Source organism: Manacus candei, unplaced genomic scaffold (genome assembly GCF_025592945.1).
Source record: "Manacus candei isolate 608988 ecotype Guabito, Panama unplaced genomic scaffold, ASM2559294v1 h1tg000045l, whole genome shotgun sequence".
NCBI lineage: Eukaryota > Metazoa > Chordata > Aves > Passeriformes > Pipridae > Manacus > Manacus candei.
In genome coordinates, this window is record NW_026138093.1 from 8,318,118 (window position 1) to 8,342,183 (window position 24,066).

Consider the following 24,066-nt stretch of genomic DNA (forward strand, 5'->3'; position numbering starts at 1 on the left):
GAAAAAAGGGAACAGCAGTTCTTTCTACCAGGAAAAAAATCTGGATCCTTTGGCTTCAGGTGTAGTTGGTGCAGCCTGGGTACTTCTTGGGCAGGAAGAGTTTTCTGTAGTGGCACCTTTTGTCTGGCAGGAATCTTCATTTGGATTCAATTTTCCAGGAGGTGGGACCGGCCATTGCAGCGCAGGACTGAAAAAAGGGAACAGCAGCTCTTTCCCTGAGGAAAAAAAGTCTGGATCCTTTGGCTTCAGGTGTAGTTTTTGCAGCCTGGGTACTTCTTGGGATAGATGAGTTTTCTGTGGTGGCACCTTTTTTCTGGCAGGAATCTTCAGTAGGATTCAGTTTTTAAAAAGGTGGGACTGGAGATTGCAGCGCAGGGCAGAAAAAACGGAACAGCAGCTCTTTCCCTAAGGAAAAAAAGTCTGGATCCTTTGGCTTCAGGAGTAGTTGGTGGGGCAGCCTGGGCACTTCTGGGGCAGCAAGAGTTTTTTGTAGTGGCAAATTTTGTCTGGCAGGAATATTCATTTGGATTAAATTTTTCAGGAGGTGGGACCGACCATTGCAGAGCAGGCCTGAAAAACGGGAACAGCAGCTCTTCACACCAGGAAAAAAGCCTGGATCCTTTGGCTTTGAGGTGCAGTTGGTGGGGCAGCCTTGGCACTTCTTGGGATAGATGAGTTCTCTGTGGTGGCACCTTTTGTATGGCAGGAATCTTCAGTCGGATTCAATTTTCCAGGAGGTTGGACCGGCCATTGCAGCGCAGGGCTGAAAAAAGGGAACAGCAGCTCTTTCCACCAGGAAAAAATTCTGGAAGCTTTGGTTTCAGGTGTAGTTGGTGGGGCAGCCTGGGCACTTCTTGGGCATCAAGACCTTTCTGTGGTGGCACCTTTTGTCTGGCAGGAATCTTCATCTGGAGTAAAGTTTTCTGGAAGTGGGAACGGCCCTTGCAGCACAGGTCTGAAAATAGGGAACAGCAGCTCTTTCCCTAAGGAAAAAAAGTCTGGAAGCTTTGGCTTCAGGTGCAGTTCTTTCGGCAGCCTGGGCACTTCTTGGGCAGCAAAGACCTTTCTGTGGTGGCACCATTTGTCTGGCAGGAATCTTCATTTGGAGCAAAGTTTTCTGGAGGTGGGACCGGCCATTGAAGAACAGGCTTGAAAAAAGGGAACAGCAGCTCTTTCTACCGGGAAAAAAAGTCTGAATCCTTTGGCTTCAGGTGCAGTTCTTGGGGCAGCCTAGGCACTTTTTGGGTAGCAAGAGATTCCTGTGGTGGCCCCTTTTGTCTGGCAGGAATCTTCATTTGTAGTCAATTTTCCAGGAGGTGGGACCGGCCATTGCAGAGCAGGGCTGAAAAAAGGGAACAGCAGCTCTTTCCACCAGGAAAAAAGTCTGGAAGCTTTGGCTTTGAGGTGAAGTTGGTGGGGCAGCCTGGGCACTTCTGGGGCAGCAAAGACCTTTCTGTGGTGGCACCATTTCTCTGGCAGGAATCTTCATTTGTAGTCAATTTTCCAGGAGGTGGGACCGGCCATTGCAGAGCAGAGCTGAAAAAAGGGAACAGCAGCTCTTTCCACCAGGAAAAAATTCTGGAAGCTTTGTCTTTGAGGTGCAGATTTTGGGAAAGCCTGGGCACTTCTTGGGCAGCAAAGACCTTTCTGTAGTGGCACCTTTTCTCTGGCAGGAATCTTCATTTGGATTCAATTTTCCAGGAGGTGGGGCCGGCCATTGCAGCGCAGAGCTTAAAAAAGGGAAAAGCAGCTCTTTCCACCAGGAAAAAATCTGGAAGCTTTGACTTCAGGTGTAGTTTGTGCAGCCTGGAAACTTCTTGGGAAGGTAGAGTTTTTTGTGGTAGCACCTTTTGTCTGGCAGGAATCTTCATTTGGATTAAATTTTTTAAAAGGTGGGACCGGTCATTGCAGAGCAGGGTAGAAAAAAGGAACAGCAGTTCTTCCCACCAGGAAAAAAAGTCAGGAAGCTTTGTCATGGAGGTGCAGTTGTTGGGGTAGCCTGGGCACTTCTTGGGCAGGAAGAGTTTTCTGTGGTGGCGCCTTTTGTCTGGCAGGAATGTTCATCTGGAGTAAAGTTTTCTGGAGGTGGGACCGGCCATTGCAGCACAGGACTGAAAAAAGGGAACAGCAGTTCTTTCTACCAGGAAAAAAATCTGGATCCTTTGGCTTCAGGTGTAGTTGGTGCAGCCTGGGTACTTCTTGGGCAGGAAGAGTTTTCTGTAGTGGCACCTTTTGTCTGGCAGGAATCTTCATTTGGATTCAATTTTCCAGGAGGTGGGACCGGCCATTGCAGCGCAGGACTGAAAAAAGGGAACAGCAGCTCTTTCCCTGAGGAAAAAAAGTCTGGATCCTTTGGCTTCAGGTGTAGTTTTTGCAGCCTGGGTACTTCTTGGGATAGATGAGTTTTCTGTGGTGGCACCTTTTTTCTGGCAGGAATCTTCAGTAGGATTCAGTTTTTAAAAAGGTGGGACTGGAGATTGCAGCGCAGGGCAGAAAAAACGGAACAGCAGCTCTTTCCCTAAGGAAAAAAAGTCTGGATCCTTTGGCTTCAGGAGTAGTTGGTGGGGCAGCCTGGGCACTTCTGGGGCAGCAAGAGTTTTTTGTAGTGGCAAATTTTGTCTGGCAGGAATATTCATTTGGATTAAATTTTTCAGGAGGTGGGACCGACCATTGCAGAGCAGGCCTGAAAAACGGGAACAGCAGCTCTTCACACCAGGAAAAAAGCCTGGATCCTTTGGCTTTGAGGTGCAGTTGGTGGGGCAGCCTTGGCACTGCTTGGGATAGATGAGTTCTCTGTGGTGGCACCTTTTGTATGGCAGGAATCTTCAGTCGGATTCAATTTTCCAGGAGGTTGGACCGGCCATTGCAGCGCAGGGCTGAAAAAAGGGAACAGCAGCTCTTACCACCAGGAAAAAATTCTGGAAGCTTTGGTTTCAGGTGTAGTTGGTGGGGCAGCCTGGGCACTTCTTGGGCATCAAGACCTTTCTGTGGTGGCACCTTTTGTCTGGCAGGAATCTTCATCTGGAGTAAAGTTTTCTGGAAGTGGGAACGGCCCTTGCAGCACAGGTCTGAAAATAGGGAACAGCAGCTCTTTCCCTAAGGAAAAAAAGTCTGGAAGCTTTGGCTTCAGGTGCAGTTCTTTCGGCAGCCTGGGCACTTCTTGGGCAGCAAAGACCTTTCTGTGGTGGCACCATTTGTCTGGCAGGAATCTTCATTTGGAGCAAAGTTTTCTGGAGGTGGGACCGGCCATTGAAGAACAGGCTTGAAAAAAGGGAACAGCAGCTCTTTCTACCGGGAAAAAAAGTCTGAATCCTTTGGCTTCAGGTGCAGTTCTTGGGGCAGCCTAGGCACTTTTTGGGCAGCAAGAGATTCCTGTGGTGGCCCCTTTTGTCTGGCAGGAATCTTCATTTGTAGTCAATTTTCCAGGAGGTGGGACCGGCCATTGCAGAGCAGGGCTGAAAAAAGGGAACAGCAGCCCTTTCCACCAGGAAAAAAGTCAGGATCCTTTGGCTTTGAGGTGCAGTTGTTGGGGCAGTCTGGGCACTTCTTGGGCAGCAAAGAGTTTTCTATGGTGGCACCTTTTGTCTGGCAGGAATCTTCGTTTGAAGTAAATTTTTCAGGAGGTGGGACCGGCCATTGCAGAGCAGGGCTGAAAAAAGGGAACAGCAGTTCTTTCCCTAAGGAAATAAAGTCTGGATCCTTTGGCTTCAGATGTAGTTGGTGGGCAGCCTGGGCACATCTTGGGGAGCAACACCTCTCTCTCGTGGCACCTTTTGTCTGGCAGGAATCTTCATTTATATTCAATTTTCCAGGAGGTGGGACTGGTCATTGCAGCGCAGAGCTGAAAAAAGGGAACAGCAGCTCTTTCCATCAGGAAAAAAGTCTGGATCCTTTGGATTTGAGGTGCAGTTGTTGGGGCAGCCTGTGCACTTCTTTGCTAGGATTACCTTTCTGTGCTGGCACCTTTTGTCTGGCAGGAATCTTCGTTTGAATTAAATTTTTCAGGAGGTGGGACCGGCCATTGCAGAGCAGGGCTGAAAAAAGGGAACAGTAGCTCTTTTCACCAGGAAAAAAAGTCTGGAAGCTTTGGCTTCAGGTGTAGTTTTTTGGGCAGTCTGGGCACTTTCTGGGCAGGAAAAATTTTCTGTGCTGGCACCTTTTGTCTGGCAGGAATCTTCATTTATATTGAATTCTCCAGGAGGTCGGACGGGCCATTGCAGCGCAGGGCTGAAAAAAGGGAACAGCAGCTCTTTCCCTAAGGAAATAAATTCTGGATCCTTTGGCTTCAGATGTAGTTGGTGGGAAGCCTGGGCACATCTTGGGGAGCAACACCTCTCTCTGGTGGCACCTTTTGTCTGGCAGGAATCTTCATTTATATTCAATTTTCGAGGAGGTGGGACTGGTCATTGCAGCGCAGAGCTGAAAAAAGGGAACAGCAGCTCTTTCCACCAGGAAAAAAAGTCTGGATCCTTTGGATTTGAGGTGCAGTTGTTGGAGCAGCCTGGGTACTTCTTTGGCAGGATGACCTTTCTGTGCTGGCACCTTTTGTCTGGCAGGAATCTTCGTTTGAAGTAAATTTTTCAGGAGGTGGGACCGGCCATTGCAGAGCTGGGCTGAAAAAAGGGAACAGCAGCTCTTTCCACCAGGAAAAAAAGGTTGGATCCTTTGGATTCAGGAGTAGCTGTTGGGGCAGCCTGGGCACTTCTGGGGCAGGAAGAGTTTTCTGTGGTGGCACCTTTTGTCTGGCAGGAATCTTCATTTGGAGTAAATTTTTCAGGAGGTGGGACCGGCCATTGCAGAGAAGGCTGAAAAAAGGGAACAGCAGCTCTTTCCACCAGGAAAAAAAGTCTGGATCCTTTGGATTCAGGAGTAGCTGTTGGGGCAGCCTGAGGACTTCTTGGGCAGGAAGAGTTTTCTGTGGTGGCACCTTTTGTCTGGCAGGAATCTTCATTTGGAGTAAATTTTTCAGGAGATGGGACCGGCCATTGCACAGTAGGCCTGAAAAAAGGGAACAGCAGCTCATTCCACCAGGAAAAAAATCTGGAAGCTTTGGTTTTGAGGAGTAGTTTGTCGGGCAGCCTGGGCACTTCTTGGGCAGCAAAGAGATTTCTGTGGTGGCACCTTTTGTCTGGCAGGAATCTTCATTTGGACTAAATTTTTCAGGAGGTGGAACAACCCATTGCAGCGCAGGGCTGAAAAAAGGGATCAGTAGCACTTTTCACCAGGAAAAAAAGTCTGGAAGCTTTGGCTTCAATTGTAGTTTTTTGGGCAGTCTGGGCACTTTTTGGGCAGGAAAAGTTTTCTGTGGTGGCACCTTTTGTCTGGCAGGAATCTTCATTTATATTGAATTCTCCAGGAGGTCGGACGGGCCATTGCAGCGCAGGGCTGAAAAAAGGGAACAGCAGCTCTTTCCCTAAGGAAATAAAGTCTGGATCCTTTGGCTTCAGATGTAGTTGGTGGGCAGCCTGGGCACATCTTGGGGAGCAACACCTCTCTCTGGTGGCACCTTTTGTCTGGCAGGAATCTTCATTTATATTCAATTTTCCAGGAGGTGGGACTGGTCATTGCAGCGCAGAGCTCAAAAAAGGGAACAGCAGCTCTTTCCCTAAGGAAAAAAGTCTGGATCCTTTGGATTTGAGGTGCAGTTGTTGGGGCAGCCTGGGCACTTCTTTGGTAGGATGACCTTTGTGTGCTGGCACCTTTTGTCTGGCAGGAATCTTCGTTTGAAGTAAATTTTTCAGGAGGTGGGACTGGCCATTGCAGAGCAGAGCTGAAAAAAGGGAACAGCAGCTCTTTCCACCAGGAAAAAAAGACTGGATCCTTTAGTTTTGAGGTGCAGTTGGGGGGGGCAGCCTGGGCACTTCTTGGGCAGGAAAAGTTTTCAGTGGTGGCACCTTTTGTCTGGCAGGAATCTTCGTTTTAAGTAAATTTTTCAGGAGGTGGGACTGGCCATTGCAGCGCAGGGCTGAAAAAAGGGAACAGAAGCTCTTTCCACCAGGAAAAAAATCTGGAAGCATTGGTTTTGAGGAGTAGTTTGTCGGGCAGCCTGGGCACTTCTTGGGCAGCAAAGAGATTTCTGTGGTGGCACCTTTTGTCTGGCAGGAATCTTCATTTGGACTAAATTTTTCAGGAGGTGGAACAACCCATTGCAGCGCAGGGCTGAAAAAAGGGAACAGTAGCTCTTTTCACCAGGAAAAAAAGTCTGGAAGCTTTGGCTTCAGGTGTAGTTTTTTGGGCAGTCTGGGCAATTCTTGGGCAGGAAAAGTTTTCTGTGGTGGCACCTTTTGTCTGGCAGGAATCTTCATTTATATTGAATTCTCCAGGAGGTCGGACGGGCCATTGCAGCGCAGGGCTGAAAAAAGGGAACAGCAGCTCTTTCCCTAAGGAAATAAAGTCTGGATCCTTTGGCTTCAGATGTAGTTGGTGGGCAGCCTGGGCACATCTTGGGGAGCAACACCTCTCTCTGGTGGCACCTTTTGTCTGGCAGGAATCTTCATTTATATTCAATTTTCCAGGAGGTGGGACTGGTCATTGCAGCGCAGAGCTCAAAAAAGGGAACAGCAGCTCTTTCCCTAAGGAAAAAAGTCTGGATCCTTTGGATTTGAGGTGCAGTTGTTGGGGCAGCCTGGGCACTTCTTTGGTAGGATGACCTTTGTGTGCTGGCACCTTTTGTCTGGCAGGAATCTTCGTTTGAAGTAAATTTTTCAGGAGGTGGGACTGGCCATTGCAGAGCAGAGCTGAAAAAAGGGAACAGCAGCTCTTTCCACCAGGAAAAAAAGACTGGATCCTTTAGTTTTGAGGTGCAGTTGGGGGGGGCAGCCTGGGCACTTCTTGGGCAGGAAAAGTTTTCAGTGGTGGCACCTTTTGTCTGGCAGGAATCTTCGTTTTAAGTAAATTTTTCAGGAGGTGGGACTGGCCATTACAGCGCAGGGCTGAAAAAAGGGAACAGCAGCTCTTTCCACCAGGAAAAAAATCTGGAAGCATTGGTTTTGAGGAGTAGTTTGTCGGGCAGCCTGGGCACTTCTTGGGCAGCAACGAGATTTCTGTGGTGGCACCTTTTGTCTGGCAGGAATCTTCATTTGGACTAAATTTTTCAGGAGGTGGAACAACCCATTGCAGCGCAGGGCTGAAAAAAGGGAACAGTAGCTCTTTTCACCAGGAAAAAAAGTCTGGAAGCTTTGGCTTCAGGTGTAGTTTTTTGGGCAGTCTGGGCAATTCTTGGGCAGGAAAAGTTTTCTGTGGTGGCACCTTTTGTCTGGCAGGAATCTTCATTTATATTGAATTCTCGAGGAGGTTGGACGGGCCATTGCAGCGCAGGGCTGAAAAAAGGGAACAGCAGCTCTTTCCATCAGGAAAAAAGTCTGGATCCTTTGGATTTGAAGTGCAGTTGTTGGGGCATCCTGGGCACTTCTTTGGCAGGATGACCTTTCTGTGTTGGCACCTTTTGTCTGGCAGGAATCTTCGTTTGAAGTAAATTTTTCAGGAGGTGGGACCGGCCATTGCAGAGCAGGGCTGAAAAAAGGGAACAGCAGCTCGTTTCACCAGGAAAAATAGTCTGGAAGCTTTGGCTTCAGGTGCAGTTGTTGCGGCAGCCTGGGCACTTCTTGGGCAGGAAGAACTTTCTGTGGTGGCACCTTTTGTCTGGCAGGAATCTTCAGTTGGATTCAATTTTCCAGGAGGTGGAACCGGCCATTGCAGTACAGGGCTGAAAAAAAGGGAACAGCATCTCTTTCCCTAAGGAAAAAAAGTCTGGAAGATTTGGCTTCAGGTGTAGTTGGTAAGGCAGCCTGGGCACTTCTTGAGCACCAAGACCTTTCTGTGGTGGCACCTTTTGTCTGGCAGGAATCTTCGTTTGAAGTAAATTTTTCAGGAGGTGGGACCGGCCATTGCAGAGCTGGGCTGAAAAAAGGCAACAGCAGCTCTTTCCATCAGGAAAAAAGTCTGGATCCTTTGGATTTGAGGTGCAGTTGTTGGAGCAGCCTGGGCACTTCTTTGGCAGGATGACCTTTCTGTGCTGGCACCTTTTGTCTGGCAGGAATCTTCGTTTGAAGTAAATTTTTCAGGAGGTGGGACCGGCCATTGCAGAGCAGGGCTGAAAAAAGGGAACAGCAGCTCTTTCCACCAGGAAAAAAAGGCTGGATCCTTTGGCTTCAGGAGTAGCTGTTGGGGCAGTCTGGGCACTTTTTGGGCAGGAAAAGTTTTCTGTGGTGGCACCTTTTGTCTGGAAGGAATCTTCATTTATATTGAATTCTCCAGGAGGTCGGACGGGCCCATGCAGCGCAGTGCTGAAAAAAGGGAACAGTAGCTCTTTCCATCAGGAAAAAAGTCTGGATCCTTTGGATTTGAAGTTCAGTTGTTGGGGTAGACTGGGCACTTCTTTGGCAGGATGACCTTTCTGTGCTGGCACCTTTTGTCTGGCAGGAATCTCTGTTTGAAGTAAATTTTTCAGGAGGTGGGACCGGCCATTGCAGAGCAGGGCTGAAAAAAGGGAACAGCAGCTCGTTTCACCAGGAAAAATAGTCTGGAAGCTTTGGCTTCAGGTGCAGTTGTTGCGGCAGCCTGGGCACTTCTTGGGCAGGAAGAACTTTCTGTGGTGGCACCTTTTGTCTGGCAGGAATCTTCATTTGGATTCAATTTTCCAGGAGGTTGGACCGGCCATTGCAGCACAGGGCTGAAAAAAGGCAACAGAAGCTCTTTCCCCAAGGAAAAAAAGTCTGGAAGATTTGGCTTCAGGTGTAGTTGGTGGGCAGCCTGGGCACATCTTGGGGAGCAACACCTCTCTCTGGTGGCACCTTTTGTCTGGCAGGAATCTTCATTTATATTCAATTTTCCAGGAGGTTGGACCAGCCATTCCAGCGCAGGGCTGAAAAAAAGGGAACAGCAGCTCTTTCCCTAAGGAAAAAAAGTCTGGAAGATTTGGTTTCAGGTGTAGTTGGTGGGGCAGCCTGGGCACTCCTTGAGCACCAAGACCTTTCTGTGGTGGCACCTTTTGTCTGGCAGGAATCTTCAGTTGGATTCAATTTTCCAGGAGGTGGGACCGGTCATTGCAGAGCAGGGCTGAAAAAAGGGAACAGCAGCTCTTTCCATCAGGAAAAAAGTCTGCATCCTTTGGATTTGAGGTGCAGTTGTTGGGGCAGCCTGGGCACTTCTTTGGTAGGATGACCTTTCTGTGCTGGCACCTTTTGTCTGGCAGGAATCTTCGTTTGAAGTAAATTTTTCAGGAGGTGGGACCGGTCATTGCAGCGCAGAGCTGAAAAAAGGCAACAGCAACTATTTCCATCAGGAAAAAAGTCTGGATCCTTTGGATTTGAGGTGCAGTTGTTGGAGCAGCCTGGGCACTTCTTTGGCAGGATGACCTTTCTGTGCTGGCACCTTTTGTCTGGCAGGAATCTTCATTTATATTGAATTCTCCAGGAGGTCGGACGGGCCATTGCAGCGCAGGGCTGAAAAAAGGGAACAGCAGCTCTTTCTCTAAGGAAATAAAGTGTGGATCCTTTGGCTTCAGATGTAGTTGGTGGGCAGCCTGGGCACATCTTGGGGAGCAACACCTCTCTCTGGTGGCGCCTTTTGTCTGGCAGGAATCTTCATTTATATTCAATTTTCCAGGAGGTGGGACTTGTCATTGCAGCGCAGAGCTGAAAAAAGGGAACAGCAGCTCTTTCCACCAGGAAAAAAAGTCTGGATCCTTTGGTTTTGAGGTGCAGTTGTTGCGGCAGCCTGGGCACTTCTTGGGCAGGAAGAACTTTCTGTGGTGGCACCTTTTGTCTGGCAGGAATCTTCATTTGGATTCAATTTTCCAGGAGGTTGGACCGGGAATTGCAGCACAGGGCTGAAAAAAGGCAACAGCAGCTCTTTCCCTAAGGAAAAAAAGTCTGGATCCTTTGGCTTCAGATGTAGTTGGTGGGCAGCCTGGGTACATCTTGGGGAGCAACACCTCTCTCTGGTGGCACCTTTTGTCTGGCAGGAATCTTCATTTGGATTCAATTTTCCAGGAGGTGGGACCGGCCATTGCAGCGCAGGGCTGAAAAAAAGGGAACAGCAGCTCTTTCCGCCAGGAAAAAAAGGCTGGAAGATTTGGCTTCAGGTGCAGTTGGAGGGGCAGCCTGGGCACTTCTTGAGCACCAAGACCTTTCTGTGGTGGCACCTTTTGTCTGGCAGGAATCTTCAGTTGGATTCAATTTTCCAGGAGGTGGGACCGGTCATTGCAGAGCAGGGCTGAAAAAAGGGAACAGCAGCCCTTTCCACCAGGAAAAAAGTCAGGATCCTTTGGATTTGAGGTGCAGTTGGGGGGGGCAGCCTGGGCACTTCTTGGGCAGGAAGAGTTCTCTATGGTGGCACCTTTTGTCTGGCAGGAATCTTCGTTTGAAGTAAATTTTTCAGGAGGTGGGACCGGCCATTGCAGCGCAGAGCTGAAAAAAGGGAACAGCAGCTCTTTCCATCAGGAAAAAAGTCTGGATCCTTTGGATTTGAGGTGCAGTTGTTGGAGCAGCCTGGGCACTTCTTTGGCAGGATGACCTTTCTGTGCTGGCACCTTTTGTCTGGCAGGAATCTTCGTTTGAAGTAAATTTTTCAGGAGGTGGGACCGGCCATTGCAGAGCAGGGCTGAAAAAAGGGAACAGCAGCTCTTTTCACCAGGAAAAAAAGTCTGGAAGCTTTGGCTTCAGGTGCAGTTGTTGCGGCAGCCTGGGCACTTCTTGGGCAGGATTACCTTTCTGTGCTGGCACCTTTTGTCTGGCAGGAATCTTCATTTGGATTCAATTTTCCAGGAGGTGGGACCGGCCATTGCAGCACAGGGCTGAAAAAAGGCAACAGCAGCTCTTTCCCTAAGGAAAAAAAGTCTGGAAGATTTGGCTTCAGGTGCAGTTGGGGGGGCAGCCTGGGCACTTCTTGAGCACCAAGACCTTTCTGTGGTGGCACCTTTTGTCTGGCAGGAATCTTCAGTTGGATTCAATTTTCCAGGAGGTGGGACCGGTCATTGCAGAGCAGGGCTGAAAAAAGGGAACAGCAGCCCTTTCCACCAGGAAAAAAGTCAGGATCCTTTGGCTTTGAGGTGCAGTTGTTGGGGGCAGCCTGGGCACTTCTTGGGCAGGAAGAGTTCTCTATGGTGGCACCTTTTGTCTGGAAGGAATCTTCATTTGGAGTAAATTTTTCAGGAGGTGGGACCGACCATTGCAGAGTAGGCATGAAAAAAGGGAACAGCAGCTCATTCCACCAGGAAAAAAATCTGGAAGCTTTGGGTTTGAGGAGTAGTTTGTCGGGCAGCCTGGGCACTTCTTGGGCAGCAAAGAGATTTCTGTGGTGGCACCTTTTGTCTGGCAGGAATCTTCATTTGGACTAAATTTTTCAGGAGGTGGAACAACCCATTGCAGCGCAGGGCTGAAAAAAGGGAACAGTAGCTCTTTTCACCAGGAAAAAAAGTCTGGAAGCTTTGGCTTCAGGTGTAGTTTTTTGGGTAGTCTGGGCACTTTTTGGGCAGGAAAAGTTTTCTGTGGTGGTACCTTTTGTCTGGCAGGAATCTTCATTTATATTGAATTCTCCAGGAGGTCGGACGGGCCATTGCAGCGCAGGGCTGAAAAAAGGGAACAGCAGCTCTTTCCCTAAGGAAAAAAAGTCTGGATCCTTTGGCTTCAGATGTAGTTGGTGGGCAGCCTGGGCACATCTTGGGGAGCAACACCTCTCTCTGGTGGCACATTTTGTCTGGCAGGAATCTTCATTTATATTCAATTTTCGAGGAGGTGGGACTGGTCATTGCAGCGCAGAGCTCAAAAAAGGGAACAGCAGCTCTTTCCATCAGGAAAAAAGTCTGGATCCTTTGGATTTGAAGTGCAGTTGTTGGAGCAGCCTGGGCACTTCTTTGGCAGGATGACCTTTCTGTGCTGGCACCTTTTGACTGGCAGGAATCTTCGTCTGAAGTAAATTTTTCAGGAGGTGGGACCGGCCATTGCAGAGCTGGGCTGAAAAAAGGGAACAGTAGCTCTTTCCACCAGGAAAAAAAGTCTGGATCCTTTGGTTTTGAGGTGCAGTTGGGGGGGGCAGCCTAGGCACTTCTTGGGCAGGAAAAGTTTTCTGTGGTGGCACCTTTTCTCTGGCAGGAATCTTAGTTTGAAGTAAATTTTTCAGGAGGTGGGACCGGCCATTGCAGCGCAGAGCTGAAAAAAGGCAACAGCAGCTCTTTCCATCAGGAAAAAAGTCTGGATCCTTTGGATTTGAGGTGCAGTTGTTGGAGCAGCCTGGGCACTTCTTTGGCAGGATGACCTTTCTGTGCTGGCACCTTTTGTCTGGCAGGAATCTTCATTTGGAGTAAATTTTTCAGGAGGTGGGACCGGCCATTGCAGAGCAGGGCTGAAAAAAGGGAACAGCAGCTCTTTCCACCAGGAAAAAAAGTCTGGAAGCTTTGGCTTCAGGTGCAGTTGTTGCGGCAGCCTGGGCACTTCTTGGGCAGGAAGAACTTTCTGTGGTGGCACCTTTTGTCTGGCAGGAATCTTCATTTGGATCCAATTTTCCAGGAGGTGGGACCGGCCATTGCAGCGCAGAGCTGAAAAAAGGGAACAGCAGTTCTTTCCCTAAGGAAAAAAAGTCTGGATCCTTTGGCTTCAGATGTAGTTGGTGGGCAGCCTGGGCACATCTTGGGGAGCAACACCTCTCTCTGGTGGCACCTTTTGTCTGGCAGGAATCTTCAGTTGGATTCAATTTTCGAGGAGGTGGGACTGGCCATTCCAGCGCAGGGCTGAAAAAAAGGGAACAGCAGCTCTTTCCCTAAGGAAAAAAAGTCTGGAAGCTTTGGCTTCAGGTGTAGTTGGTGGGGCAGCCTGGGCACTTCTTGAGCACCAAGACCTTTCTGTGGTGGCACCTTTTGTCTGGCAGGAATCTTCATTTATATTCAATTTTCCAGGAGGTGGGACTGGTCATTGCAGCGCAGAGATGAAAAAAGGGAACAGCAGCTCTTTCCATCAGGAAAAAAGTCTGGATCCTTTGGATTTGAGGTGCAGTTGTTGGAGCAGCCTGGGCACTTCTTTGGCAGGATGACCTTTCTGTGCTGGCACCTTTTGACTGGAAGGAATCTTCGTTTGAAGTAAATTTTTCAGGAGTTGGGACCGGCCATTGCAGAGCAGGGCTGAAAAAAGGGAACAGCAGCTCTTTCCCTAAGGAAAAAAAGGCTGGATCCTTTGGCTTCAGGTGTAGTTTGTGCAGCCTGGGCACTTCTTGGGCAGGAAAAGTTTTCTGTGGTGGCACCTTTTGTCTGGCAGGAATCTTCATTTGGAGTAAATTTTTCAGGAGGTGGGACCGGCCATTGCAGAGAAGGCTAAAAAAAGAGAACAGCAGCTCTTTCCATCAGGAAAAAAGTCTGGATCCTTTGGATTTGAGGTGCAGTTGGGGGTGACAGCCTGGGCACTTCTTGGGCAGGATGACCTTTCTGTGCTGGTACCTTTTGTCTGGCAGGAATCTTCGTTTGAAGTAAATTTTTCAGGAGGTGGGACCGGCCATGGCAGAGCAGGGCTGAAAAAAGGGAACAGCAGCTCATTCCACCAGGAAAAAAATCTGGAAGCTTTGGTTTTGAGGAGTAGTTTGTCGGGCAGCCTGGGCACTTTTTGGGCAGTAAAGAGATTTCTGTGGTGGCACCTTTTGTCTGGCAGGAATCTTCATTTATAATGAATTCTCCAGGAGTTCGGACGGGCCATTGCAGCGCAGGGCTGAAAAAAGGGAACAGCAGCTCTTTCCCTAAGGAAAAAAAGTCTGGATCCTTTGGCTTCAGATGTAGTTGGTGGGCAGCCTGGGCACATCTTGGGGAGCAATACCTCTCTCTGGTGGCACCTTTTGTCTGTCAGGAATCTTCATTTATACTCAATTTTCCAGGAGGTGGGACCGGCCATTGCAGCGTAGGGCTGAAAAAAAGGGAACAGCAGCTCTTTCCCTAAGGAAAAAAAGTCTGGAAGATTTGGCTTCAGGTGTAGTTGGTGGGGTAGCCTGGGCACTTCTTGAGTACCAAGACCTTTCTGTGGTGGCACCCTTTGTCTGGCAGGAATCTTCATTTATATTCAATTTTCCAGGAGGTGGGACCGGTCATTGCAGCGCAGGGCTGAAAAAAGGGAACAGCAGCCCTTTCCACCAGGAAAAAAGTCAGGATCCTTTGGCTTTGAGGTGCAGTTGGGGGGGGCAGCCTGGGCACTTCTTGGGCAGGAAGAGTTTTCTGTGCTGGCACCTTTTGTCTGGCAGGAATATTCATTTATATTACATTTTCCAGGAGGTGGGACCAGCCATTGCAGCGCAGAGCAGAAAAAAATGGAACAGCAGCTCTTTCCACCAGGAAAAAAAGTCTGGAAGCTGTGGCTTTGAGGTGCAGTTTGTGGGGCAGGCTGGGCACTTCCTGGGGCAGGAAGAGTTTTCTGTGATGGTACCTTCTTTGTGGCAGGAATCTTCAGTTGGGTTCAATTTTCCAGCAGGTGGGACCGGCCATTGCAGAGCAGGGCTGAAAAAATGGAACAGCAGCTCTTTCCCTAAAGGAAAAAAAGTCTGGATCCTTTGGTTTTCAGGTGCAGTTGTTGGAGTATCCTGGGCACTTCTTGGTCAGGAAGAGTTTTCTGTGGTGGCACCTTTTGTCAGGAAGAATCTTCATTTGGATTCAATTTTTCACGAGGTGGGACCGGCCATTGCAGCGCAGCGCTGAAAATAGGGAACTGCAGCTCTTTCCACCAGGAAAAAAAGTCTGGAAGCTTTGGCTTTTAGGTGCAGTTGTTGGGGCAGCCTGGGCACTTCTTGGGCAGGAAGAACTTTCTGTGGTGGCACCTTTTGTCTGGCAGGAATATTCAGTTGGAGTAAAGTTTTCTGGAGATGGGCCTGGTCATTGCAGCACAGGACTGAAAAAAGGGAACAGCAGCTCTTTCCAGCAGGAAAAAATGTCTGGATCCTTTGGATTTGAGGTGCAGTTGTTGGGGCCACCTTGGCACTTTTTGGGCAGCAAGAGATTCCTGTGGTGGCACCTTTTGTCTCTGAGGTGTTTGTTCCCTGTTATCGAGTCCTTTATGGCATCAATCACAGAGCACTGGGACTGCTCACAGGGCATGATGAAGGAACACAGCAGCAGTGTGGAAAGAGGAGGTAGAAAAATTCAGTTCTGTATCTAATTGCCTTCCTCAATTAGAGAAATTGCTAATCTTGTGACATGATTTGTACTGGACCCTTCTAAGGATGTACTTTTGCCCACACCCTTTGCTCCAGATGTGCCAGCTACACCAAATGAAACCAGAGAGAATCTCAGCGAAGCCACAAATCAGCTCTTATGGCACTTGGCACTCTATGGGGTTTGGCACTGGAGCTCAATCTCTCTGGGATGGCTGGTCCAGAACAGTTCATTTAATGAATGGTGCTGTTGCTGAACTTCCCTGGGCACATTGCAATTGGCTACTGAGGCTGAAAGGTTTCCTCGAAGGATTTTTATCTTTTGAAACTACAGGCTGAATTTTAGGGATAAACTCCAGTATTCTGAAAGTGGAAAGTTGATCAAACAGAAAAGACTGTTTCTTCTACAACAGATTTGAAATAGTCCACTTGTAAAAATCACAAAGCTTGAAGTCTACTCAGCAGAGCTGATTCCTCATCTGCACTGATCATCAGCAACTGGCCTCTCTCCTATTTCAGGGTCTCATCTGTGTACACTGGATTAAGGCCTCCTCACTTCTTAAGAAAAGTAGTGTTCTAAGCTCACAGTTCTGGCAAGGTTTCCTTAGTAGATGGGTTGAAAAGCAAAACTTTGTTGCCATGACCAACGAATGCAGAGCCCAAGGTTGTTTGTGGTGCTAGCTTTGCTCCACTCTCTAATAACTTCTGTCCAGATCAGTGCTGGCAACAAGAATTCCAGGTTAACGCTTGTTTCATTTTTCAGGCTTTGCATTTCAAGAATGGGGAGTTGTTATTGGAAACTCTGCCATGGCTGTCAGTAACAGCCTTGGAAAACAGTTTTTCTTATTTCTGAGGGAGAAGTTTCCAACCCAGCTTTGGAGTATGCAAATAGTTGAATGACTTGTTGTACAATTGGAAATAAAAATCAATACATTTGGTCTGATTAATGTCTTAAGTTATATTTGGCTAAAGAGTTCTTTTCTTGTTACCTTCTTTAAAAAATAGGACCCATAAGCAGAAAGGTGATCTCCTAAAGTGTTGCAACCTTTTAAGTCCACTTGTTGCCACACAACAATAGCATGCCAATATCACATCCAAAGATACAGAATCTTACAGAGATACACACAAATAGATACCTATACATATCTATGTATGTATATCTATCTACCTATACATATCTATACATATCTATACAAATACACACAAGAAAGTCTGGGGTTCCTGATGAGAGTTCTACACGGGTAATGAACAGAGGACTGGTTTGATGTGTCACACAACTGTGGGGACCATGAATGTATGTTCTGAGCTTTGATTTACTGACCTGGTTTGTAACTGCCTGCCTTCCCTCTGGGGGGAACACAGGTCTCTATTTTGCACGGTCTGTTTTGTTTCACTTGGCAGTGCAGACTAGGGGCAGAAGAGTTTTTGGAGCCAAACAGCTCAATCCAGATTCAGTTCCTTTAGTGGTGCCTAAAACTCAGGAGCTGGACTCCACGGTGCCGGTGGGACCCACCCAACTCAGCACGTTCCATGATTCCATCAAGTCCATCTGTCAGCCCAGCACTGCCCCAGCAACCCCCAAACCACTAAAGCGTGTCAGCCATGGCCAGATGCAGGTGCCTCTGAAACACCTGCCGGGGTGCTGGCTCCGCCTGGGCAACCCATTGCAGTGCCCGAGCCCCCCCGAAAAACACAGCGAGAAACCTTTGTCCAGGAGTTGACCTGAAGCTCCCCTGCCTCAGCCTCGGGCCACGTCCCCCGCTCCTCCCAGCGCAGGCTCCTTTCCAGCAGCCCCCTCGGCAGAAGGCGGCTCAGGGCTCCCCTCTGCCCCCCCGGCCGGCTCCGCTCCGGCCCCGCTCCCGCCACGGCCCCGCTCGGCTCTGCACGGGGAAGGAACGCGCCCAGCCCCGGCCCGACACCCCCGGGGGCCGCGCACCGGGGATTCCTGCCTGGGGGTCACTGCCCGGGGTCGTTCACCGCGGGTCATTCACCGGGGGTCCCTCCCCGGGGGTCACTTGCAAGGGGTTGTTCACCGCGGGTCATTCACCGGGGGTCCCTCCCCAGGGGTCACTTACCGGGGCTTCTCCCCCTGCGGGTCGCTCACCGGGTGTCACTTACTGGGCGTCGCTCACCGGGGATCGCTCACCATCGGCCACTCGCCGGGGGCCGCGCACGGGGGGTCCCTCCCCCGGGACCGCGCACCGGGGACCACTCGCCGGGGCTCTCTCGCCCGGGGGCCACTCGCCGGGGGTCTCGGGGCCGCTGCCCGGGGTCTCTGCCCGGGGGCCGCTCAGCGGCAGCGCTCCCGGCCCCGCCCCGCCCCGCCCGCTCCCACCCAAACCCCACCAACCGCCCCTCTCGGCCCCGCCCCCGCCCCGCCCAATCCCCGCCTCGCCCCGCCCACTCTGCCGCCTCCCATTGGCTGCGCACGTTCGGCCCTGGAGCGAGGAGCGCGCGGGGAGCGTTGCCTGGAAACCGGCCAGGGAATCCCGGGAATCCTCGAGGCGCCGGCGCTGCCCCCCCACTCCTGGAGCAGCGGCCAGGCCCGCCCGGGGAGCGGGCACTCAGCGCCCGGCTGCGGCCGCCAAAACGGGCAGGGAAGCAGGCGCGCGGGAGGCGGGCTCCGGGCCCCGGGCAGCAAGGAGCCCTTAACTGATATTTGGCTAAAGAGTTCTTTTCTTGTAACTTTCTTTAAAAAACAGAACCCACAAGCAGAAAGGTGATCTCCTAAAGTCTTGTAACCTTTTAAGTCCACTTGTTGCCACACAACAATAGCATGCCAATATCACATCCAAAGATACAGAAACTTATAGGGATACACACAAATAGATATCTATACATAGGTATGTGTATATATACATATCTATACAAATACACACAAGAAAGTTTGGGGTTCCTGATGACAGTTCTACATGGGTAACAGCGGACTGGTTTGATGTGTCATACAACTGTGGGGACCATGAATGTAAGCTCTGAGCTTTGCTTTATTCTCCCGGTTTGTAACTGCCTGCCTTCCCTTTGGGGGGAACACAGGCCTCTGCTTTGCACGCTCTGTTTTATTTCACTTGGCAGTGTAGACTAGGGGCAGAAGAGTTTTTGGAGCCAAACAGCTCGATCCTGATTCAGTTCCTTTAGTGGTGCCTAAAACTCAGGAGCTGGACTCCACGGTGCCGGTGGGACCCACCCAACTCAGCACGTTCCATGATTCCATCAAGTCCAACTGTCAGCCCAGCACTGCCCCAGCAACCCCCAAACCACTAAAGCGTGTCAGCCATGGCCAGATGCAGGCGCCCCTGAAACACCTGCCGGGGTGCTGGCTCCGCCTGGGCAACCCATTGCAGTGCCCGAGCCCCCCGAAAAACACAGCGAGAAACCTTTGTCCAGGAGTTGACCTGAAGTTCCCCTGCCTCAGCCTCGGGCCACGTCCCCCGCTCCTCCCAGCGCAGGCTCCTTTCCAGCAGCCCCCTCGGCAGAAGGCGGCTCAGGGCTCCCCTCTGCCCCCCCGGCCGGCTCCGCTCCGGCCCCGCTCCCGCCACGGCCCCGCTCGGCTCTGCACGGGGAAGGAACGCGCCCAGCCCCGGCCCGACACCCCCGGGGGCCGCGCACCGGGGGACTGTCCCCGGGGCTCACTGCCCGGGGGTCCCTCCTCGGGGGTGACTTACCGGGGCTCCCTCCCCGGGGGTCACTTGCAAGGGGTTGTTCACCGCGGGTCATTCACCGGGGGTCCCTCCGCAGGGGTCACTTACCGGGGCTTCTTCCCCGCGAGTCGCTCACCGGGTGTCACTTACTGGGGGTCGCTCACCGGGGGTCGCTCACCGGGGGCCGCGCACGGGGGGTCCCTCCCCCGGGGCCGCGCACCGGGGACCACTCGCCGGGGGTCTTGGGGCCGCTGCCCGGGGTCTCTGCCCGGGGGCCGCTCAGCGGCAGCGCTCCCGCTCCCGGCCCCGCCCCGCCCGCTCCCACCCAAACCCCACCAACCGCCCCTCTCGGCCCCGCCCCCGCCCCGCCCAAGCCCCGCCTCGCCCCGCCCACTCCGCCGCCTCCCATTGGCTGCGCACGTTCGGCCCTGGAGCGAGGAGCGCGCGGGGAGCGTTGCCTGGAAACCGGCCAGGGAATCCCGGGAATCCTCGAGGCGCCGGCGCTGCCCCCCCACTCCTGGAGCAGCGGCCGGGCCCGCCCGGGGAGCGGGCACTCAGCGCCCGGCTGCGGCCGCCAAAACGGGCAGGGAAGCAGGCGCGCGGGAGGCGGGCTCCGGGCCCGGGCAGCGAGGAGCCCTGAAAAGAACAAAAGTGTTGGAAGAGAGGGAACTCATCGCACCGTCACAGAACAGGCTGAGGTGGAAGGGACCCACGAGGAGCGTCGAGTCCAAGCCTTTTCCCGGCACAGCACCGACCCCAAGAGTCACACCGTGTGCCTGAACTCTGCCAGATCACAGTCCAGCATCAGCTTCATGTGCCGTGAGGCCCCACGTGTGTGTTTGCTCCCCGTGTCGAGTGGGAGAGATGACACTCCCTTAGAGTGGAATAAAGATTATCCTAGACTGGAACTGGCAGCTGTGATAAACTGTATCCCGAGAGCATTTAACTGGTAGCAGTTTTCCCTGGGCTCTAGCTTGCTATTTATTATAGTTATTTGCAGACAGGAAAGGGGAGAGAATTAAAAAATCTCTTTCTCCTTGCCCCCTCCACAACAAGTTGGAGGACATGTGGGTGTTGAAACAGAGCTTAACAAACAGTCCAGCCTTGAGAGAGTGGGGAGAGCACAGGGGGGCTCAGTTTAACCGTTTGTCTGGTTTTCTTTCTTTCGAAGGAGGATTTATTTTTCTTAGGTGGGAAATTGCCAAAAATAGACAGCAAAATCAGACTGCAGTTCAGAGATCACATTCTCATCTCCGTGGAACCAGATCAAGAGAATGCTGTGGGTACAGTGAAGCCACCCCTGTACATTTGGGGTGGGCTGGGGAGTGCATGTGAGGCATGTGAGTTGTTGCTCTCCTGTGCAAAAGGTCTATAAGGGTCATGCAGTTACACTGAGCTGGATCCTGCATCCCATTAGGGTTTGTTAGGATACTGTGGGGTTGTTTGTTGAGTGATATGGCACATTCCAACCTTCTGGAGGGGGGGCTTCAAAACTAAATTCAGCCTATGATTCTGTATGGGAGGTACATGGCTTTTGTCTCAGCTTTGATGGGGTAGATCATTACAGCAGCTAAATGGCCTCTACAGGTCTTGATAATAGGTTTTTTTCCTATTCTTTGTATTTAAGAACAGGAATAATTTATAAAAATAGGTTTTCTCAAGAGAGGGAATTCTGCTGGTTGCAGCTGCTGCTGTGGCTGCATTTAGTCTTCACTTCTGGGTTATCTCTGTATCCAAGCAGGTGCCAGGGGCACTACTAAGTTGTTCCACAACATTGATCCATGCATCTTGCATTATGCTGTGTTTATACTGCTTCTTATCCATGAAGGTTTTTTAGTATGAAATTGTAGAAGTGCTTTTTATCTCACTTTAAAAAAAAAAGGGGGGGGGGGACACAGCAAAGATTATCTTGTACAGTTTGGGGTTTGTTTGGAGGAATTGAATGTTTCCCAAAAAAAAACACACCATAACTTTCTGATTTTTTTCCTCCATCTTGCTTGTGTCCATATTGAGACTGTGTAGGTTTTGGAGACTTTTTCCCCCCAATTTTTGGGCCACCTTGCCTTCTGATGTCACACAGATCAACCCAGGATGACAGGACACATGGAAGACCTGTGTCCACAAATTCCATGTGCAACCTGCCCAGAGAGCTCTGAACTGCTTTGCACAGCTCTGACCAAGGACTGATGATGGGCATGTGATTTTTAAGAAACAGATCAGTATCAGACTGGAAATGTGTTGATGCACACCTGTTCATTAATACTTTCCCTTAAATGGCCTGTTTTCTGTACAGCATCACTCCTGGGACTCTAGCAGGGGCAGTTTTAAGGCAGAAGATGATTGTAAATAAATTTTCAGAGGTGTTTTGGAGAGTCCCTGTAGCAGTACGTTTGTATACATGTCCGGAATAAAGACAAGTGCCAAAAAATACTCAAACACACAAAATATCTTTTATTACAGTGAGAATAATAATAATAGTAATAAACTTAGCAAGAGGAATTAAAAACTAAAAAAAAGGATACAAAATAGCTACCTTATCGGGTGGCATTAAAACAAATACTAAGAACAGCATTTAATACAGTATTAACTAGTGAAAAGGGATACCAAAAAGGGATCTTAACACAATATTGTGGATAACTCGATATTGATTAGTAAAAAGGGAAACTAAATACCATAAACATAAAAGGGGAATTAAAGGAACACTAAAAGGATATTAAAAGTTTGTTCTCTCAGTTGCTTCCTGTCAATAAACTGTGCTTACCCACACAGACAGGCCAGGGCTGCCAGGATCTGCAGCAGCTGGTCGGTGCCCGTGCTTAGCGGGCGTCCCCATGGAACAACACAGTCTCCATGGCAGGATGAGGATCGCTCACCCCAGCAGTCCTGACACCCCATTTTATCAGCTCTACATTACACCACGCAGGGCCAGTACCCAGTATAAGGTGATGCCTGAGTGGCAGCCAAACACCACCTAAATCATTACCTAATGGCAACAGTCTGCATGCCCTGCTGTAGGGCAAGGGGCCAGCGACCCCTGCCCACATAATCTTCCTCCCATCATCATCTTTCTCACCCCTATGTATGACCTCTACCACTGTGTTTCAAGGGTAGATGTATCTATCTTGCAATATGTAGCAAAACCAAGGAAGAACTCAGCTCTGATAATAGGGGATATCAGGCTGACTTGCTAAAAAGCACAATGGACCTTACAATTAGCTTGTGCCATGAAGTTCCATTGTACCATACTCTGGCTGGTTTCACATCCTGATATGATTCCTTTCTCATGCCTCTATGCTCCATTGATCATCTAATTCAAAAGTACCCCCCTTACATTTGTTTAAATATAAAATGAACCAAGGACAATTTCTGAGAGCTTTGTATTTAGATTTCATTAGTCTGAAGTAGTAAAATAAATGTTCTTGTGTGTATTTGTCTATATAGAATCATGGACTGGTTTGGGTTGGAAGGGACATTAAAGGTCTTCTCATTCCACCCCCTGCCATGGGCAGGGACACCTTCCACTAGAGCAGGTTGATCCAAGCTGTCCTTGGACACTTGCAGGGATCCAGGGGCAGCCACAGCTTCTCTGGGAATTCCATCCCTGCCCATCCCCACCCTTCCAGGGAAGGATTTCTTCCCAGTCTCCCATCTAACCCTGCTCTCTTTCAGTTGAAAAACCATTGCCCCTTGTCCTGTCCCTCCAGGCCCATATCAAAAGTCCCTCTCCCTCCTTTTTAGAAGCCCCCTTCCCTGGTGGGGTGTCTTCAGCTCCTCCCAGGACCTGTGTGTGTCTGTATCTATCTTGTATCTGTCTATATTTATAGACAGGATATATTTTAATACATTTCTATCCATATATTTAGATATAGATATTTACACATTGTAAATATTAATGCACACCTGTCTACACAATGATGATAACTTTGTGTCCAGACCTACTCCTTCCATTCTGTAACCTTTTTGGGGGGTTTATTCCTTGGGATTTCCATGATCTCAGTTACAGTGGAGCAGATCTTTCCCACCTGGATCTTTGCTGCATCAACTTCAAGGTGGCCAATCTGAGCCGCTGCAACCTGGCCCGTGCCAACCTGTGCTGTGCCAGCCTGGAGAGGGCTGACCTGTCAGGCTCTGTGCTGGATGGAAGAGCTGCTGCAGCTTGGGAGGGCTGGGCTTGTGTTAACAGAGAGGAGCTGGAACAAACAGAGGGGTGTAAAACATCGAGTTCTTAAATATATTCTAGAGTTGTTCTGGTTCCCAAAGCTTTTACACCTCCTCACACTAATGATTTAATGGGATTGACTCCCAAAGCAGAAATTAAAAGTGTCTTCTTGATTGTCTTTGGTGTTGTTCCTCTGGCTCTCAGTGACTCCTGTCTGTGCCAGTGTGCCAACCTGCCAGGGGTGAAGATGCTGCGCTCCAACGCAGAGGGAGCGTCCCTGAAAGGCTGCAACTCTGAGGACCCATCAGGCCTTCAAGCTAATCTGGAAGGTGAGAAGCTTTTGCCTTGTGAATCTGTGCCAACTGAAGCCTGTGTTTGTGCATTTCTATGGCCCAGAAAAGGTCCAGCTGTGGTTTGTCCAACCCGGAGAAGGGCCCACAAGGGCTGCACTGAGTCTGTGACCATCTCAGTCCCAAATCCCCTTGTCCTCCTCCAATTCACACAGCTCTGAGGCAGCACCAGTGTGCAGCTGCTGTGTTTCTGACTGGTTTTCCTCACAGAACTCCTTTCTGTGTGTGTTCCAGGTGCCAGCCTGAAAGGAGTGGCCATGGAGGGCAGTCAGATGACAGGAATGAACCTCCGAGTTGCAACGCTGAGAAACGCCAAACTAAAGAACTGAAACCTCAGGGGAGCAACGTTGGCAGGAACTGATTTGGAAGTGAGTTGGGATTCATTTTCCATCCTATTCCTTTCTCTGCTATCGTCAGCTGGTAATTGGGGGGATTGCTGGCTTTTGGCTGAGCTCTCCAGCTTCAGAGTACAATGGAGTTCAGGTAAATGTACTTCAAGTAAAGCTTTGAACAGAGTTCTGGGTGCATTCCATTGACACTTCTTTTTCTTTTCCCCTTCCCAATTGTGACCCAGCAGGTTGTGACCTCCAGGAAGCCAGTTTGAGGGGCTCTGATGTGAAAGGAGCCATCTTTGAAGAGATGCTGACCCCCCTGCACATGTCCCAGAGCTTCAGATAGGGAAGAGAAAACGTCGGAGAGGAAGGAATCCAAACATTTGTTGTGACTTTCTTCTCCTCCTCCTCTTCCTGAGTTAGAAGGAATGGTTATTAGACAACTTCCATTTGCAGTAGTGCCTAAGTAG

The 24,066-nt window shown here is 50.1% G+C and overlaps 1 long non-coding RNA gene and 1 pseudogene across 1 annotated transcript; one reads left to right on the forward strand and one right to left on the reverse strand.

The window, feature by feature from the left end:
- Positions 1-24,066, reverse strand: part of LOC127474816 (zinc finger protein 850-like) — a 454,983-nt pseudogene that overhangs the window by 344,865 nt on the left and 86,052 nt on the right.
- On the forward strand, positions 23,117-23,932 carry LOC127474967 (uncharacterized). The gene is made up of 3 exons (XR_007906021.1): positions 23,117-23,243; positions 23,499-23,632; positions 23,842-23,932. It is a non-coding gene; the product is annotated as an uncharacterized LOC127474967 (long non-coding RNA).